Source organism: Pipra filicauda, unplaced genomic scaffold, assembly GCF_003945595.2.
Source record: "Pipra filicauda isolate LSUMZ 115617 unplaced genomic scaffold, ASM394559v2 scaffold252_size1811890_pilon, whole genome shotgun sequence".
NCBI lineage: Eukaryota > Metazoa > Chordata > Aves > Passeriformes > Pipridae > Pipra > Pipra filicauda.
This window is the reverse complement of record NW_024104368.1, coordinates 47,129-59,810: the sequence shown is the minus strand read 5'-3', so window position 1 is coordinate 59,810 and position 12,682 is coordinate 47,129.

The following is a 12,682-nucleotide window of genomic DNA, read 5'->3' as shown; positions in this document are numbered from 1 at the left end:
TTTCAGGATAAAACTGCCTTTTCTTGAACTAGATAAGGGATTGTGACTCTGCAGAGCCAAGGGGTCCAAAGTCTTATGGAACCCTGGGAGGGGAAAAGAAATTACAGATTGCCTAGTAGGCATATTGGCATTAATCTGACCTGTGCAAAGGACAGGGATCTGGTCATGTCCTGATGTTCAGGCAGCTCTTCAAAGTGTGGATTGTTATAGCCTCCTATTTAAACATGTAAATTGTATGGTTAATAAAATGCACAATAGCTTTTATCAGCTCATGATTATGGTTTGGGTCAGCTGATCAAGAGGTTACATGCTTGAAGAGATCTATGTCTCTTCATCTGTATTACCTTGCCTGACTTAGACCCAGGTTCAGAAGATCCACGGCCCATATCTTGATGTCAGAGGGAGAAAGGAAATCATGTTTTGATGGTTTTGCAAAGAGGCAGATGCAGTGGATTGGCAACAAGGAAGAGAAGGTGATACTGGCCCCCAGATTGGCATAAGGACTAACAAAGGCAAGTGGAGAAGACTAGGCAAAGTGCTGGAAGAAAGAATATGTCTGGTATTTGTTACAAACTTATATGGGATGCTTTGGTGACATGCATCTGAAAAGAGGGCCCCAATAGCTTTGAAACAGATGTGCAGAGCACTGACAAGAGATTTGCCATATAGACTCTGAGCAGATTGCCTGCAGTGAGAGCAGAGGTGGATGCAGTGGCTCTCCATCATCGCTGCTGCCAGGAGATGAGGAGAAAAACCCCTTTAGGTGCCCTCTTCTCATTTCACTAGTCATCTCTGCTATAAATTATAACAAGATCTTGTGTCCTGCTATCCTGAAGGCAGTAGATGGTGCTATTGATAGCACTATTAATGCATATGTTAATCAAGTAAAAGTATCCCTAGATGAACAATGTTAAATGCTTGTGTTTTCCTCATGTTGTTCATCTCAAGGAACCTCAAGACACTTGCAAAAATTTAAAACCTGTATTTTTACATCAGTTATGTTCAACCTCAGTGCAGCCACTCTTCTGTGTGTCAACACAGCCCTGCTCCAGAGAGAAGATAGAAGAAGATAGCAGAGTGATTGTAAGTGGCAAAGAACCTCGTTACACCAAGTCTCACTGAGACTTGAGAGATAATTTCAGGAAGAAGGGTGCAAACAGCCAGGTTGGAATCTGGCAGTGCTAATTTAAATCAAACTAATCTCTCAGTTTTACATGAGAGCCCTTAACAACTTGAGGTCAGGCTGTCATCTCTATAACCTCTTGGGAAAAGCCAGCACTGATTACCCTGTTGGCACATGGTAGCTGCTCTGCTGCTTTTCAGCATAGGGACTTGTGATCTTGGTCCCATTACAATAATTGACGGTTATTAGTCTCAAAGTAGCAGATTAGTCAAAAGCTATGGTTCCCAGTGGGGCAGAGGCAGTGCAAAGACACAGCTCTTGCCGGAAACAATTTAAAAAGGCAACTCCTCCACCTCAAAAAATTAAATTACATCATCAGTATGACGAAGTTGAAACCACTAATTACTGACTCCAGATCAGTCACATTTAGAGCAACTAGCTAACTCCTTTTGTACCCTGTACAAAGTTCGCATTACAATCAAGATCCATGCATCCTAGCAGAGATGCTGACAAAGAAATGGGCCAACACACACAGCAAAGTGTCCCCAAGGATGCTGAACTGGCTGACTCAGCAAGACACTCAGCAGTGTGCTTTGTGTTACCAAGCTTTGTGGAAAACATCTGAGGTCCCATAAAACCAAGACTGGAATTTCTATAGCTAAAAGTATCAGTGCTCATAGGAGAGGCAACTCCTTAGCTGTGGAAAAGAGGTGCTCAGAGCCGTGATGAGTCTAAGTTTTCCTACATATCTTAAGTCTTATGTGTTTTGAGATCTATGTTTCAGGCTATATACAGCCCTTTTCCAAATGCATCCAAACACACACACACAGCTCTGCAAAACACATACCAAGCATGAGAACAGCAGTCTGGTCCAGCTCCTGGTCCACCTTAATAATCACCATTATTTTCTATCATTTTCCTTTGCTAGCAGCAATTCTTTAAATTGATCTTTGAATGTGTACAATTTTGTACGCTGTAGATGTCTCAGGCAAGATTTAAATAGCAGCAGATTGTGTTTCAAGCATTTCACATTGATGGAAATTAAAGGCCCATTTCCCAAAGCTTTTAAATACGTGCTTAATTTTGGACACATGAGCAATGCTATTGACAGCAAAAGGATAATTCACATGCTTTGCTGTACTGCTGCACAACAGCTGAATGACAATACAAATTGCTCAAGTGATATTCATGGGATTACTCTACATGTTTTCTTTCAAAAAAATAAGCCTGCAGGAGGGATATCACTTGGCAACATAATTTAGCAAGGGGAAGAGGACCTGGTGACAAAGGACACACGGGAGCCTGAGGTACAGAGATTCTCTTGTATCTCAGTCTTCACAGTTAAGACCACCCTTAAGCTATCAAAGGTCCCTGACACCTGCAAAACTGGAGCAAGGAAGACACAGCCTTGGTAGGAAAGGAGCAGGTTTGGGGATATTTAAACAAATTGGACATACACTAATTGCATGGGCTCTGATGGGATGCACCCACAAGTGCTGAATGAGCTAGCAGGTAGCACAACAGTGGGGCCAGTCTTGGTGATCTTTGGTTGTGTTGCTCAGGGGAGATTTCTGACGATGGAAAAAAGGACACTTCTGTCTTCAAGAAGGACAAGAAAGAGGATCCGAAGTACAAGGTAGTATCCCTCACTTTGATCCCCAGGAAGGTGATAGAGGAAGTAATTTCTAAACACACAAAGGACAAGATGATAGAGTAGTCAGCAGGATTTCTGAAGGGTCAAGCCTGACCAACCTGATAATAATGAGATGACTGGTGAGGGGAAAGAAAAGGATGTTGTTTATTTGTTCAGTGGACTGTAGTAGGCTTTCAATTCTATTTCCCATAACATCCTCTTAGACAAGCTGATGAAGTACAAGTTAAATAAATGGACAGTAGATTGAAAACTGTCTGAACTGCCAGACTCGGAGTCATGATCATGAAATCCAGTTGTGGCATGAATCCCAGCTGGAGGCCATTCACTAGTGGTGTACCCAAGGAGAGTATGCCGATGTCAGTACTGTTAGACATCTTCATTAATGATTTTGATGATGGGGTGGAGTCTACCCTCAGCCAGTTTGCTGATGACACAAAACTGAGAGGAGTGGCTGATACTCAGGGGGGCTGTGCTGCCATCCAGGGGGACCTCAACAGGTGAGAAGAGAAAGCCAGGAGAAATGGGCTGACCTAAACCTCATGCAGTTCAACAAGGTCAACTGGAAACTCCTGCATCTGGGGAACAACCCTACATCTCAGTACCTTGTGGAGGCCAACTGTTTGTAAAGCAGCTTTACAGCAAAGGACTTGGGGATCCTGGTGGACATCAAGTTGACCATAAGCTATCAATGTGCCCTTGTGACATGGAAGACCACCAGCTTCTTGGGGGGGCATTAGGAGGAGCATTGCCAGCAGAAAGTGATACTTCCTCTAGTGCTCGTGAGACACACATGGAGTGCTGAGTCCAGTCCTGGGCTCCTCATACAAGGAAGATATGGATTTAATGGAGAGAAACCAGAGAATGGGCCAGAAGATTATTAAGGGACTGGACCATCTGTCATACAAGGAGAAACTGAGAACTAGGACAGTACAGCCTCGTAAAGAGACAGCTGAGGGAGGATCTCATCAATGTGCAAAAATATCAGATATGGGGGGAAGGGATAGAGAAAACTGAGCCCTTCTCAGTGCTATCTAGTGACAGGACAAGAGACAATGGCTACAAATGGAAGTACACAAAATCCCATTCAAACATAAAATTAAACATATTCTATTTTTTCCTTCCTGTGAGGGTGGTAAAACAGTGGCACTGGTTTCCCAGAGAGGTTGCGACATCTCCTTCATTGAAGATATTCAAAACTCAACTGGTCATGGCCTTGAGAAACCTGCTCTAGATGACTCTGCTTTGAGCTTGGGGGTTGGTCTGGATGAACTCCAGATTCACCTTTCACACCCAACCAGTAAATGGCTGTATGAACTGCATCTAGAGGAAAGGAAAAAAAAAATCACAAAGTATGAATAGAAAGCTCTTTAACAAAATTTGAAAAAGTACTTATTTGTGATTGACTGAGCAATTTATAAAAGTGAGGGGTAGCTTTACTCAAGGGAAAAAAGTAATTGCCTTGTTTCATCAGCTTCTAATATGCTTAAATTCATGCTTAATCACATTAAAAAACACCCAAACAACTCTATCATTCCTATTTTGTATTGTTTGTTGCCTTTTGTGGTGTAAAAGATATCCCAAAGATAAATCTATGGATTGCAAACTGGCTTTGAAAATTTGCCTTGTGATAAATCATTGTTTTGACCAAAAATGTTTAGTCCCATTTGTTCTCAGATAATCCAGCAGCAGCTGCCACAGACGCAGTGCTAAATTCAGATTTACATTAAGATTTTTCATTTTACTTTTCCTGGTGGGTAAAATATAACTTTTAAAGTACAGCAGTATAGCTGCCTTATTCAGCTCAATCATGAAATAATGGTCATTGCAATATACTCAGGCTGAAGGCAGTAAAAGCCCATTATCCTGCAAGTGGTGATTTTTGAAGAGCTAACCTTCTAGCTACATCTTTACTATGTCTGTTCCAAAGCTGCCAACGCTACTGTGTTTACATCACAATCTAAATGGACAGTACTTATTAAGGTTTAAATTGTCTAAAGAAAAAGTACAGCCTAGCACAACAGTTATATCCAGTTTCCTTTCTCTTTTTATCTTCTGCCTGCAAGGTTCCAGGAACGCTTTAAAAACACAGCTGCTCTCCTGCAAAAGTCCTTTCTGTTGTCAGCTGTGCTAAGGGGTGCTCTGTAGTTTCCTCTTTTGACACAAAAACAGCAAATGCATTTCAAACTTGCAGAAAATGCCAGTGAAACTCCTGGAATACTTATGGTTTCTCTAGTGCAGGCTGAGTCATATTAGCACCAAGATGCTGGGAAGCCGGAAATGCTCTTAGAAATATTGTCTCTGTTGGTGAAGCAAAGACTGAGTTCTCCAGGTCTGACTAATTGTCAACTTTCTGCAGACCTTGGAGATTTGCTGACCTCCTTCACCATCCAGGGGAAGTATTAAGCTGATGAAGCTGCCCAGAATTGTGGGAGAGAAAACAAGGAAGGTTGCTATGGAAAAGAACTGAGTATTAGTATTTTAATGACTATCCTCAAACTCATCTCAGCCTAATGCCAGTCATACCCATTCAGTTCAGTCCTTAATTCTAACATTTTCATGGTTTAGAGGTGGACTAGGAAATACTATGTTTACAGTTGGACTCTATGATCTTAGGAGTGTTTTCTAACCTAAATGACTCCATTATCTATAGTCTACTAAGTACATGCATACACTATTATTGTGAGTGCTAAAATTTGCAGCAAACCTTCCCAAAGCAGAAGCATCAAGCCAATACCCAGGCAAGCCCTGCATTAGCGACAAATTACTTGAATCAATATTTGCTTCTCCAAGAATCAAAACTAGGAACTTTCCCAGGCAAAAATAAAAAATATTGCTAACAGGTATACAGAAAAACCAGTCACAAGAGAACCATAAGAACAGCCTTATTTTCCCATTAGGAGCTAACACAGGGATGGTCCACCACTATTTACTGCAGAGTTGCTCATGATTTTGCTATACTACAACGACAGAAAATAGATATTATAAACAGCAACTCTCACTCAACACTGTATATAACTATCCTACAAGGAGGAGATTTTATTCAGTACTGACACCATTGGTTTCTTGTTTGGAATCTCAAGCACTGTTGAGACAGAAGTCAGTAAAATTGGTTCTCAGGCTTTGGAGTTTTCAGGCCAAAACCTTAGTTGCAGTTTTAAGCTACCTTTCACTTTAGAAGATATTTATAGTTATAAACACTGCTGAGCATTGTCCTCATTTTCCACTTAGTTCAAAAGAGGTGAAAATCTTGGAAAATTTCTGCCAAGGTTTTGTGGTTTTTGTTTTGTTGTTTCTGGTTTTTGTTGTTGTTGTTGTTTTGGGTTTTTTTTGGTTTTTTTTTTTTGGTTGGTTGGTTGTTTTGTTTTTTTTTCTTTTTCCTTCTGCATTCCCAGCAATGGGAACAAACCAGAACAAAAGGAAGGGCCAGTGTGAGCCCAACTTGAATCACGATGCTCGCAACTGGCACACAAACATGCTCATTAACCAAATGTATTGTAGCCTGACTCTGCTGACAACACAGAGCAGGAGCTGATCCACAGCTAAGCAGGGCTAGACAGAGCCTGGGTTTGATGTAGCAGACTTTTGTGGAGCCAGTCCAGCAACAGAAAACCTGTTTTCTAACTTTGCATGTCATGAGTTAACAGCGTGAGTGAAGCAACCCAACAAGTACTTAAATGAGAGCACTACTGAGGCTCATGAGAGAAAACCAGCAAAATTTCTGCTCAGTACAAAAACACCCTCAGTGGTTTTTTTTTTTCTCCTTGTTGATTTGTCCTAGAAAGTTTTTACCTAATTTTCAGCTGGTCATTTCTATAGAAAGAAGAGTAGGACCAAAGTTTGCTACACTAATTGAAGGAGAATTTGGAAAAGTGTTACAGAGCACATGTGTTGCTCTTCCACAGAACACAAACCTGTTTTTGATTATTTGACAGGATTTGAAATGTTCAAAGTGGCTATGCTGTTACATACTGTATTTTACCATCTCCTAATTACAAGTTTCTGAATCACTTAGCTATGATCAAAAATCCTAGAGGCATAAAATTAAGAAAACAGAGATAATTAGTTTACATGTGCTGTCATGAAGATCATGGCATTTCTGATGATGTTTTAAATATTTGGGATAGTACTGACACAAAGTAACTCAATGGAAAACAGTACACGACTAGCTCAGATTATTATTTTATATACACGCTGGTCACACTTTCCACTGAACCATGAAGTTGATCTCTACACAGCTATTGTATCTCTTCTTATCAATGCTGATTTATTACCATTTTTGCCTGCAAGAGCATATGCATCAAACATTAAATCACAGTAATTTTTGCCTCTTTGACAGCCAAACCAAGGGCCAAAATACCAGGTTTGGATGATACTGACCTCCCACAGCTGCTCTCAGGTATTGATATTATGTGAAAAAAACAGGCAACAAGTGGGGAGTGAGCAGAATCTCTATAACCTTGGAGAAGCTTTTGCATCAATCACTTCACAATTTTAAATGCCAGATGTTTAAAAATCAGCAATGAAGGTGTTTACACTTCAGCGCACTGTAGGCAGTGTCTCTGTGGCAGGGTAACTAGGAAGAGCTCAGTATAAAAGTGCTTGGAATGTACATGTAAAAAATGACAGTATTTAATGAAGTTAAAATGTTGCCTCAAAATGCTGCTGGAATAGCATAGCTTATTTCCAGAAGTGAAGGGAAAATTGAAGCACCACAAAGCAACACTTGTAGAAAATTTCAGCAGTTCTGGATATCTTGTTTCTGTAACTCATTTGCCCATAACTAGAAAGAAGAGTTTTTAACCACCTACCAGCTATTCAATGTTTTCCTGGACTCATTAGTTTGGTAGCATTTGTATTCTGTAGCCAAATCATACTTCTTGCAGTAAGAAACCAAGGAATTTCTGTCTACTTGGTTTGTGTAAGAGATTCTATTGCTATCATATATATTCTATTGCTAACATGCTGTCTAGTTCAAGTGAAAGTAAAAGGACTTCTAAGTTCTGCATAGCTTTGCATTAGAGCTAAATATGTTTTAACATGCTTCTTGGACAAGACTTGGAAATGATGAAAAGATTTAGGAAAATCGTGTCAGTAGTGAAACCTAAATTGTCAGGAAGGAGTGAAGAATCTGATTTGGTGATAATAAGATAAGATCTGAGCTCTGTTTGTAATGAAAATGTACTGAGTTCCAATCATAAGAGATTTTTAATTGTGCTCTGGGTTCTTCTATCAGAATAAAATATTTTCCTAGTTTCAAAGGCACTCCAGATACCCTGTAATAGATAGCACAGGAGTCATCTATCAGCACTGCCTGTCCACTATTGCATCTGTCACACATATCCCTGGACTGTTTTTCAATGCTGTTATTTTAAAGATGACAGACAGGTTTTCAATTAGAAAGGTTGTCTATTTATATCCCCTTGACACAGCTCCTTTCACTGCTCTGTAGAAGCTTTATCCAAATAGGAAGGATAGCGTAGTCTGAAGGATGCTCTTCCCATTGAAATTATGTATACAGGCATGTCTGCCTGGGAAGGCACACGGGGCAAAGAGGAGATTAGGGCTAATCCATGAATATTGGTCCCAGTTAGCTTAGCCATGCAGTTTTTAGCTGGGGCCACACATTCACTTTGCTAGAAACAATGCATGAAAAGTAGCATCTGTGTACCCAATGGTTTAAATACATGTTTCAAGAAATTAACACTAAGAGGGAAAATTTCACTGGTGACCTGCCCAGTGCTGTCTGGAAGGTTGCAGTGAAGAAAGAGGATAGAGTGAACAGCAGATAGCCTTCTTGATTCAACAGTGATCCCACTGTCCCAGTTGCAAGAGGGGATGTGTGCATGACCCATCTACAGACAAGCACTTCACAACATGCCCAGTCACCAGAATAACCCCTTATTTGTTAGTTGGGGCTGTTGCCCCAGTCTGAGCTTCATGCTGGACATCAAGCTGTCTGAGGGGTCCTCAAGGACCACAGTGATGGCTTTTTGCTCTGGACCTCAAATGTTCTGAACTTGTGCCAAAGGCTTCCTGCAGGGAAGCCTGCTGCTGGAGGAATGTTACCCAGACGATGTGTTGCTGCCCACCAGCTCGTCCTGCAAACCCAACAGGACAGACACCTGAAGACTGTCCCTATAGAATGCCACTTACAAGGTATCCTGGTTTTCAGCTGGGCCTCCAGCTGGCACAAAGTTGTTTCTGAAGTTTATTTTCTGCAGGGAGCATGTTCACCAAGAAAAAAAAAAAAAAAAACAACTTCCAGTATTTGTGGAAATTTTGCCAGTGATTTCAAAAAGGCCAGGATTTTGCAGTGGTCTGATGGTATCCAAGAAAAATGGTTGGGTCACCCCTCTTGTATCCATTTCTGGTCTTTTCAGGCCCCATCTACCAGAAAGAGTAATATTACAAATTAATCTAAATGCAGTTGTTTGAGACCTCAGTTTCAGCATAGTGAAACACTGCCTGGTGAAAATGATGGCCTTACTGTTACTTTTGCCCTCCTCAGAATTATTACTTTAGTAATACAGTCTCACTGCCAGACATCCTTTAAAAAGATTCAGCAAAAGAGAATCTAACTAGGTATTAAAGCACTGGGATAACTTAATTAATTAATTGCATGGAATGGTGTGGAGGAGACTCTCAGGCTTTAAACCTAACACTAAACAGTCTCAGCTTCTCCATTAAAAAAACCCAAACCAACAACAAACAAACCAAACCAACCAAACAAAAAAAACTAATCCACAATGACCTGTCAAGATTCACTGAACTTCTGTTCTCCTTATATATCCCTGAATATGGATATATCTGAGGTAGGTTAAAGATATGCTATTAATGCCTTAAACCAACATAAGGTGCAGTTAGCAAATCTAAGGAGAACTGAAGATATTGCTTACAGCTAAGGCAGCAGGGCACTTTTTCCTTCTCATTTAAAGAAACTGCAAAAAATGGACATTGATGATCAAGTAATGGTTGCTGCAGCATGGCAATATAGTTCAGCCACAGAAACACTCTTCCACACACTATCACAGACCACAGCCACTTTCTCTCCAACAAGCTGAAGATCCTCAGCAAAAGACAGAAAGCTTTAGAAATCAGAAGAGAGAAACTAGGAGATACTGAAAGAAGTGCGAAGAAACGCTTGCCCTTGAAACAAGGGTGACTTCGCCAGATGAGTTCTCTTGCTTCCACGTGCACAATCCTCTGATTGCTTTAACATTCAGACTTTGAGCACTCATCCCCTCAGGGTTTAGGGCTGCCAGTAGAGCCTGTTATTCCCTATATCTCAAGTTCCATGTAAAAATACCCAGGAGAGAAGATTATAGCTTTAGCATCTCCTGATCACTGTTGCATTCACAGACACAAAAGCCACATTGATGTAAACTGAATATTTGCCCCACTCCCCCATCTGTTTCAAGTGACTATACAGGCTATGCCAGCTCCGCCTCCACGACCAGGCTGTTTCCTATCAGCCCAGATGCCTCAAGCTGTTATTAGCTATTATGCTGTTGATCATCGTTATCTCTCAGACACATCTTCAGAGATAAGCTTGAATTTGCAGATGCTCTCTGCCTCCCAAACCATCTCTGCTTGATCAGACACATGAAATCCGGAATGCGAAATGCCTATTACCATAGACTTTCACTACAGCAGCATGCAATGAACCCCCTGATGACACTTGGTGAACAGAAGGAGCTGTACTCAAAGCACTGCTGGAGTTGCAGTGTGCTCACCCACAGCCACGCACTGCCAGCTGAAAAATTAACCTAATACAAATTCATGGGAATGGGATTAAAAGGTCACTTGATGGTGATTAGCAACCCTCCAAACCTTCTGTTTAGTGTTGTTAGCAACCCCAGATATATATAGTAGCTATGAGATACTTCCTGTGCCTTCCTGGTAGAGACACATTGTTGCACTGGCTTTAGACAAAGAAGTACACATATCAACCAGACACAAAACTGCCATCAGGCCTGCAGGTGGGACTGCAGCCTTTCCCAAAGCAGAGGGGAAGCAACAGGATCTGTGGCACAGCCATGGGGCCACAGCAGTGTTTTCAGGCCCTACATGTGGCGAGGAAGGAAACCCCCATGAGGCTGCAGGGATTAGGGGGAGCTCAGGGACCAGGCTCTCATTCCGCCAGCTGGGGTTGGGAAGATTATATGCAGATGTGGGAACAGCTACAGCAAACAAGAGCACTTTCCCCCCAGTCACTTCTGAATATAAACACTATGACAAGCAAATTACTAACTAAATCAAGGGCACTTCAGTGGAGGGGCTGAATCCCCTACAGGTAGCATTAACAGCCTCGTCAGCCTCTCACAAGTGTTCAGTGACTCCATATTCAGGTAACAGCAAGAAAGCCATTCGGGAGGCGAGAGCCTTTTGACACCAGGCACTGTACAGCTTGGGATAGTTTCCCTCTCCTGTGAGTCTGCAGTCCCAGGAGGGCTGGAACAAAACAGAACAGCAAAACAAAACGATTTGGGACTAGGAGGTGGAAAAATAGTCAATAAACTGTGCTCTGTCAACTCTGAACATTGAATTTCTGACAAAAGCTCAGTTAAGTTAAACCTCAAAAAGTAACAGTGTAACCTCCCCAAAATGTGCAAAGTTCAGTCTCACTATCTACAGGACAGCGAGTTGTGCAAGTCAGATTCAGATCTTAGGTGTATGGAGTTATTCAGATTCAAAGTTAGTTCAGCAGCAGCTATTAAGTGACTGATGGCTTTGTTGCAGTCAATAGCACTGTGTTCATTAACTCCAGCTGATAATCTGGCCCTTGGGGTTTGATTCAGATACAAATCTTTAATCAACTAAACACCAACATAAGAAGCTGCAGATGCATTTGCGGACAGTCCATTGATTAGAACAGGAAGAAAGAGGTGATTTTTTCCATGTATGTTTAACAGCTATGCTTTGAATTGTTTTTAAATCTAACATCAATCAGACCCAATATGTCTCTTTAGAGGAAGCTACATAAACCAGAGTCTCTGCCCTTTTATATGAAAGAACAACGCAGTGCAGCTGAGGGGTATGATGGGCATTATTATTCTCAATACACTGCAGTCTCATTACATTCCAGGGCAGTCGTCCGAGTCGATTGCAATGCCCAGAGCACTGGTGATTGCAGTCCAGGGGCTGGCTGAACTAAAAGTCAACTAGGATGCTGAAAGAATAGGTAAATGCAGATTCCCTCTGCCTTTCAGAAGGAAATTAAAGCTTTTAATTTTGTTTCCTAGTAAGAATTTCCCTGCTGAGCAATGCTGTGCTCTGGTTCCCAAGATTCTCCTGGAGGCCCCACAGCTCAGGAATTTCTTTAGTCTGATCAATGCTTAAGCCTAAGGAGTGGTAAGACTTCCAGAGGAAATTCTTACTGAAAAGGTAGGGTAGGGTGGGATTAAGCCAAAGAGAAATCCTTTCTCTACAACCCCTGCATGTGATCCTAGGAAGAAGATAGCATTAATATAACATTATACTTGGTCTGGACAAGAGGAAGCTGTGGCCTCTGGGGTGAGGTGAAGGTCACAGGCAGAGCTGGCTGCTGGCCAGCTACCAGGCTGTGTCCATCTTGCAGGGACAGTTTGGCCAAAGCCCAACATGAAGGTAAAGGACATTTGCTCCAGTGGGCTTCCCACAACCTCACCCTCCATCAAAAAAAGCCTTGGCTGCCTCCTTTCCTTTGATCCAGGTACGACTGTAAGTAGTAATCACAGGACTTCAGAGGTGGCATTGAAGAGTAACCAAAGCATGTACTGCCTGAGGGCAGCCTGGGCTGCACAGAGAAAATGGTGTGGATGCTGTGCCTTATTCACCCTTCTGCAAGAGGGCATGCTGTGAAGTGTCCCTACATAACATGAGAGATGGAGAGGTGCCATGGGCAGCACTGAGACGTGTCATTGGTC